This window comes from Mycteria americana, chromosome 1 (genome assembly GCF_035582795.1).
Source record: "Mycteria americana isolate JAX WOST 10 ecotype Jacksonville Zoo and Gardens chromosome 1, USCA_MyAme_1.0, whole genome shotgun sequence".
NCBI lineage: Eukaryota > Metazoa > Chordata > Aves > Ciconiiformes > Ciconiidae > Mycteria > Mycteria americana.
The window spans coordinates 58,964,338-58,971,864 of record NC_134365.1 but is presented as its reverse complement, the minus strand read 5'-3'; the positions used below and the strand labels follow the sequence as shown (position 1 = coordinate 58,971,864).

The 7,527-nt window shown below is 37.7% G+C and overlaps 1 protein-coding gene across 1 annotated transcript in view; it reads left to right on the top strand.

Annotated features, from left to right (window-relative positions):
• The first annotated feature begins 521 nt into the window (after positions 1-521).
• Positions 522-7,527, top strand: part of NCF4 (neutrophil cytosolic factor 4) — a 31,728-nt gene continuing 24,722 nt past the window's right edge. Inside the window, exon 1 of the mRNA XM_075491686.1 lies at positions 522-639. The gene's annotated coding sequence lies outside the window, so the exon portion shown is untranslated. The remainder of the gene's footprint in view (positions 640-7,527) is intronic.

Here is a 7,527-nt window from a genome sequence, read left to right as displayed (position 1 = left end):
TTAGTGCACGGTGAGATGGATTTAAAAGTCAGAGGTTTGTAAAGGTGGGTGAACAGCGAGTGGGAAGAATTTTATAGCAGTGATGCTCAAATGGCAAGTTGGGGCTTATCCTGCCAACCTCCCAAGTGGAAACTGGTGGCTAAGAAAGTCTGTAACTAGCAGCAGAAAAGGAGCAGGGTTGTGTCAGCTGTTTATTTATTGTCAATATTTCATTAGAAAACAATTCTTCCACTTACACGATTGGTAAATGAGGTATCTTCTCAGGTTTAGGTCATGATTTGAATCCAGCCAAGGAGAATATCAGTAAATAAAAGTCATTATTCTGTAGTACTGTTTCAGTCACCCTGATGAAATAAGTTGAACAGCCTCAGTCCAGTTGTTAATAAACAGATACACACAAAACAAACTTATTGGCACTAAACGAATATGTCCATGTAGTTCACAGCCTGAATCAGACCCAAACACTGAATTCTCCTGTGCTTTCTCTTCTTTTTCTCTTTAGGTTGCCTAAAGGGAGGACTGCAGGAAGGAAAGCTCTACTCTTGTTACCTATGCTAAACTTATTAACAGAATGGACAGACATTCAAGTGTTAGCTTGTCCAGCAGCATTCACTTCTGCTCCATCTGGGATTCGCTCAGGTAAATGTCAAATTGAAAATATGAGTTTATCTTTTGTAACATCCTTATCCTCAGTCTTCTGGAGAGAATTTTATTAAAGAAAGACTCATTGGCATATTCCTAAGGGAAATAGACTTCCCTGCCATTACCAGGGTACCACAACTTCTTACAATTCCCTTTTAGATATTCCTTCTGATAATCATCTTATCACCTTGTTCATTTTCTTATGTATGGGGATTTCTTTTTTTTCCTAGGCAATGTGAAAAAGCTTATTCCCACGATTTAAAACATTATTTGAAAAAAAAAGAAATACTTTTATTGGACTAACCCATTTTATAGAAACTTACATTACATTTTTTATATTCTGCACATCTGAATTGATGCTCATTATGGGCATACTTTTTTTTCTTGGATGTTTGTATTGTTTCTCCTTCCTAGAAAGGTTCATGGTGGTGATCTCTTACATAAATCACCTTATTGCAGGGCCTTTTTGCACTCCTCCTTTCAAAACTTTGTGAATATTCCTTGTGTAGGTAAAAGAAATGTTGTAATCTAGAAGTGGAGCATCAATGTAGCATGTGGTACAGATCTGAATGATATGCAACAGCACTTTTAGCTCATGCTATGGTATTTTGACAGTTATTTGTAAGAGGCAGTAGCTCCCAGGCCCTTTGAGTTTTGATCTCAGTGGGGCGCAGAAGCTGCTGTCTTGAAGAAGAATGAGATATTTCAGTAAATTGATCATTAATATCTTGGTTTTGGATGAAGCAGAGACTTGCAAGGTACAAGTGATGTGCTGATTGGCAGCATTTTGCTTCTTTGAAATGTATCGTCTCTGTTATTTTTCTGCACTTCTGTTGACGTTTCTACCCTCTAATTTGGGAAAGAAAAGACAAGTAGCAGGGCATACTAAAAATGTCGTTGATCTCTGAGGTAGTGTAGCTCCATGTCTTCCATTACTATTGTTTGACTGTCTTGGGATTTATTTTTCCAACAACACTTTCTCCTGTTAAAGGGCAGACAACAGAAACACCAACAAATCAACTGTTTGCATGAGACTACAAAATAGAGTGGCACAAGAAATTGCATGTTACATCCTGTCCTGGGATAATATCTTCCAAAATGGACCATCCTTTTCTTTTTTGTTGCTCTAGATCTTGATTGTGAGAAGTATAGCTTGTGATAGCAGTTTCACTTGGGTGGAGCAAAGGGATCATCCCTTTCACAGAGAGGATCTGTTTGTCACTTGACCTCTTCTTTGCTACCAGGTTCACCCTGTGTATTGTACAGAATGTTGTCTCTTTTCAATTGGGCTTCTCTTACCCTTTCTTAATAGAGCTAGATTTTTTCCTAATTATTAATATTATTCATAAGCATGTTTATTATAATAATGCTTAAAGCTGTAATCACAAGAGGCAGGGGAAGGAGAGTGGCTCTTCCTTCTCCCAGGAGAGGGAAAGTTTGCTAATGCCCTGTGAGGGTATGACAGATGATTTCTCTCTCAGGTTACACAGGCTCTAAATCCTCTTCACCATTGCTCTCCAGCAATGAGGAGACAGATGCTACTGTAACAGCACAGAACTTGTGCAAATCCCTTACAAGGACCCTTTATTACTGCTATGAGTAAAAACAACTGACTTGCTTAGCTTTTCATCCTATTTTTAGAGATGCTTACATTTCTGAAGGACATATTTGATTCCCTTACATGGCTTTGGCTAGTTTCCTGTTGTTGACTTTGTTTTTCCTTTTCTTTTAGTGTGATATGGGAGGATGAAGGTGGGAGAAAGCAAGTGTCTGTTTCTCTAAGCTGTTGTGTTGGAATTTGTTAACCTGACATTTTGTGTGCTGTGATGTGCCCAATTCCCTTTCTAGCTGTTTCTAGTAGCCATGGGGATACAGACAGCAGAAATCACACTTCTCACACACACTTTCTCTCCTGAAAAAAAGCTGATGAAAATGATAGACAAATAATTTTGGAAACAAATCTTTGATGTGCCCTCCGAGTAAATGCTGTGAAGTCTTTGGAGAGGAAGTTTGTTTTTATTTCACCAGTTTACTGTAACCTGGTTTGCAAGAATTGCTTTTACATCCAGAGAGCTGGTCTCAACTCAGCTTTCTCTTTAGGACCTGAGCCATCTTCCACAGTTGTCATTGGGACTCTTTGTGGTGTTTTTAATGGAGATTTCACCAGGCCCCTCTTCTAGAGCTTTTTACAGAAATTGCAAAGAGATAGGGATCTGTTAGTACCACTGAATAATTACTTTGTAGAGAGAAGACCAATCTGTTAGGAATTTGATTGACACTATCAGTCTATGTGGGTACTGATCTCTTGTTAGATATCACAAGATCTCTTGTTAGACTTCTGAAAACTGCTGATGGTTTAGATTGCAATTACTGGCCCACAAGTAAAAAATCTGTATCTTATGTCATTTCCTCTTAAGCATCCATATGTTTTTCTATGTGCTTTTTTTTTTTTTAAGAAAGAGTACATACTGGACTGTCCCTTTTAATGTTTTGTTTTGTGTGGTTTTTTGTTTTTTTTTTTGTGTGTGTGTAAGGATGCATAATTGTCACTCTTCTGACACAGAAGTACCATAGAAATTCACAGTTCTGGAATAATAAGGGATTATCATATATTATCATCAAAACTAACCAACTATTGATGTTGACATGCAAATGATTTAAGACGCTGTGTATTTTACTACTCACTAAGAACAGGAGTGAGAGTAGGAGGGATATCTGTTCTGATAATTACTTATAAGTGTGAGTGAGAGAAGCAAACAAGGGAATGATTGTGTGAGGACAAAGGCTGGGGAACAGATACATACATGTGTGTGTATGTGAGAGAGAGATATATATATGTAGATAAATACCTTTTCATCACATGTGTGTCCATTGGAACAGATATCTCAAACATGCATGCAGCTTTAACACCACACTTAACCTAAGTGTGTGTGTACAAGTACCTCCTCCATATATAATATACACACTTGTAGAGGAAAGTATGTACCTGTGTGCAAATTCATGCACATGTCTTCATGCACACCAGATATGGAGTTAAATGACAAGTTGTTTCAATAGTTGAGTTCTTGCTCTTATAAAATCAGGGAAATTGTGGTGATCTTGAAAAACATGTGGAAGCTTTGAGAAACCTTTAGAGAAAAGTATGATTCTCTTACCTCTTGGTAAGTGGAACATTTGGAGCTTTCTGCTCCACCTCCCCTACCAGAAGTGCATCTGATACACTGTACAGGGATTTCAGTTTAATTTAGCTTAACTCTTGGCTGCAATCAACTGCTGATAAATTTAGTTGGGGGATTAGGGAACCTTAAAGACTAATAGCTCCTTAAAAGGAGCCTGAAGATGAGACAGCAAAACAAAAACATCTGCTAAAGTCTCCCTTAGAATGGTAGTGCACCATACAGTCATAGTTTAGAGAAATAAAAAGGTTGGGTTTGGGTGAGAAGGAATTTTTGTAGACGTAGACACTTGGAGATAGAAAACCAAATGTGTACATATTTAAGGGAGTTATTACCTTTACAAAGTGAAGGAAAGGATATCCTGATTGGAATCAATAGCATATGGCAAACACCCTTCTCCTGTAGTTCTAGATAGTTTGCTAGCCCATAAAAAATAGCTATTGTTAACTCCTTTTCCCATTACATCTTTTTTATAGACTGTCATGTTTAGATGAAGTCTTTGCACTTCTGTGGCAGCATTAATTCAAGTGTGAATTCTTAAGCATGACTACCACATCTTCTTAACGCTGTCTCTGGATAGTGAAGTAGACGTGTTGACCAGTACTTCATATGTTCAGTCAAAAATGGAGACTCAAACCAAATCGATACAAGAAAACTCAGTCAGATATTTATTTGGAGAATAGACTTATTAGAAATTACTAGAAGTTTCTTTTCCTAGACGCTTCTTTCTTACTTGTTTTTATACTGCATCAAATTTTGTAGATCCAACTGTAACTAGGGCCTTTCATAAACTGTAACTAGGGCCTTTCGTAAGTATTGTTCTTACATGTCTCAAAGCAAGAAACAATTCTTGTGCCAAAGATACTGTGATCTTGCACAGCCTTCTGCTTTATGCTTAACTTTTAAACTATGAATAGTCCTTCTGAAGCCAGATTTGGAGCCTAAATGAGAATCCAGTAACTATTTCATGCCTTTTTTTTTTCTTGCCTTCTTCTGCTATCCCACCATTACATTTTTAGTTTTTCTATTGCCCAGGGGCCCAAGAAAGGACTTAGGCGAGAAAAGGTTAAAAAGAAAAAAGTATTTGAATAATTATTATTCAAATTAAGATGGAGTAATAATTTGATAAAATTTAAATCTGCTTAAAAAGAAATGTCCTTTCACACAGTGTTTAATTATCTTGTGGGTTTAGCAGCTGGATGGCTATTATTTCAGCAAAGAGTTTATTGAGATTTGAAGAAGGATTATATGTAAAAGCAGAGTATCTGCTGTTAGCCTAGCTAAATCTGGTAGACTTTGAAAGCATAAGACAATCATCAGTAGCAGTAAGAATGTGAACTATATTGCCAAGGCGAGCAAGTGTATTTTGTTTCAGATTTTTTTTCTACAACATATGGAATAAAGTACTATTGGAAAGAAAGTATTTAGAGTAGGAATACAGGTCTGCTCTGATGAATCAAAATATGGATTCAAGAGTGAGAGAAACTAATAATTTTTCTAGTATAAAAATTTCTGGTGTTCCTAAACTCTGTGTATAGCTACATCATGACATAGGTGGACTGGTAAGCATTATGTCTGGCATTCAAACATACATGAACAGCGACTTTTCTGTAACTGAGAGCAAAATTACACTGAATTTTCAAATTATATCTCTGAAATACCAATTGCACTTACGTAGTTATGTGGTGAAAGTGTTATCTTCCATGATTCTTGTTCTCTGAACCAGATATGTTTGTAAAACTCTGCAGGCTTTCTAACTGCTCACAAGTTAATGGTCTTAAGAGTCCAATTTCAAGTTGTGCACATTTTTCTTCATCCTTTTTTTCACTGTGTCAGACATATAGCCAGGCATGCTAAGTTTCTATAACCATTTTATTTCTTGCAGTAAGACTCTTGATGTCTAAAGGCCACAGCACTAACAAGAATAAAGAGACTGAGGGTAATGGGAACCAAGCTACTAAGGCAAAAGAAAAGCTGAAGAACTATATTTATTGCTAATAAAATTAGTGCAGGTCTAGTGCTTGTGTGGTGCATAAGTTTAGTCTCTCTATTCATTTTCATGGTAGCCATATTCCCCTCCTCCCCCCATTTCAAGCACTGAATACTTGATGTGTCAGGCAACATTTGAGGAAGGCCGCTCTAAGGTACTTTAGGCATCAAACTCTCTTATTTTACAAGAATCATTAATGCAGACCAGGCTTTCCCTGGGATTACCAGTCAATTTATGGGTTTCTTGGTCATTCCAAAGCTTCCCCACACACTTGATAGACCTGTTGACAAGAAAGAGCTGACAAAGCAGGAGCAGGCCCAAAGCCAAATAATTAGCTGTTATTTAGGGGAGGTGCCTTGGAGAATTCTTTTCCAATTCAGAATTAGAGATTTAGGACTAGAAGAATAAAGGGTGAGATAGGAATCAAAAAATGACAAAAAAAGGTGATGTGGAGAGGAAAGGAGGTTGAGGAGGAAGATGGGTTTGGAGAAGGATGAGTGCCACAAGGGGAAAATGGTGAGGAGGGAAAAGTTGGTATTCAAAGAGAAAAGAATTTGCAGAGGCATGAGATAGGTAGTATAAGCAAGGCACAGAGGTCAGTTTATTGCTTCTTACTGACAATCCAATCCGAGAATATCCATCAATATGTTTTGCTATGAAGTTATTAAAGGTAATGTTTTTAGAAGTCTTGCTTTAGAAGTCTTGTTTTTAGAAGTCTTTTTTTTAGGAGAACTTGTGTTTCCTCCCATTCCTTGTTTTTCTTTTTATACAGGAAACTTAATTTTATAGCACTGTACCGTAGACTATCTGAAATGTTCACAGTTGCCAAATGCATGTGAGATTTTAATTTAGGTCAAGCAGATTGTCTTGGATAAGGTGACCTGTAACTCCGATGGAGACTTTGGTTAGCTGAAGATAGCATCTGGTATCTGAACATAGAACAAATAACATCAGAAGGGGCCACTGGATGTCATCTATGCAATGCCTTGCTCAAAGCTGGGCTAATACAAAAGATAGATCAAGCTTGTCTAGTCAAAGTTTGCAAATCTCCCTGGATGGAGATCCCATAGACTTTCTGGGCCCTTGTTCCAGTGTCATGTTGAATTATTTTTTCTTATGTCCAACAAGATTTTTCCCTTGTTGCAACTTGTGATTCTTGTCTCCTGTCCTTTCATTGTGCACCTAGGAGAGTCTAGCTATGTCTTCTCTTTAATCCCACTTTGTTTAGTTGGATTAGCAATTATATCTCCCTCCCAGTCTTCTCTCCTCTAAACTAAACAAACCCATTTACTTCAGCCTTTCCTCATATATCGTATGCTCCAGCCTTATTTGTCCTCTGTTGAACTCTATCCAGGTTGTCAATATTTCTCTTGTTTTGGGGGCTCCTAAACTAGTGATAGTATTCCAGATTGCCCTGGTTTAGCATGGGATAGAGTTAATTTTCTTCCTAGTAGCTGGTATAGTGCTGTTTTTTGGATTTGGTATGAGAATAATGTTGATAACACACTGATGTTTTAGTTGTTGCTAAGTAGTGCTTACACTAAGTCAAGGACTTTTCAGCTTCCCATGCTCTGCCAGGTGCACAAGAAGCTGGGAGGGAGCACAGGCAGGACAGCTGACCCAAACTGGCCAAAGGGATATTCCATACTGTATGATGTCATGCTCAGTATATAAACTGGGGGGAGTTGGTCAGGGGGCAGTGATCGCTGCTCGGGGACT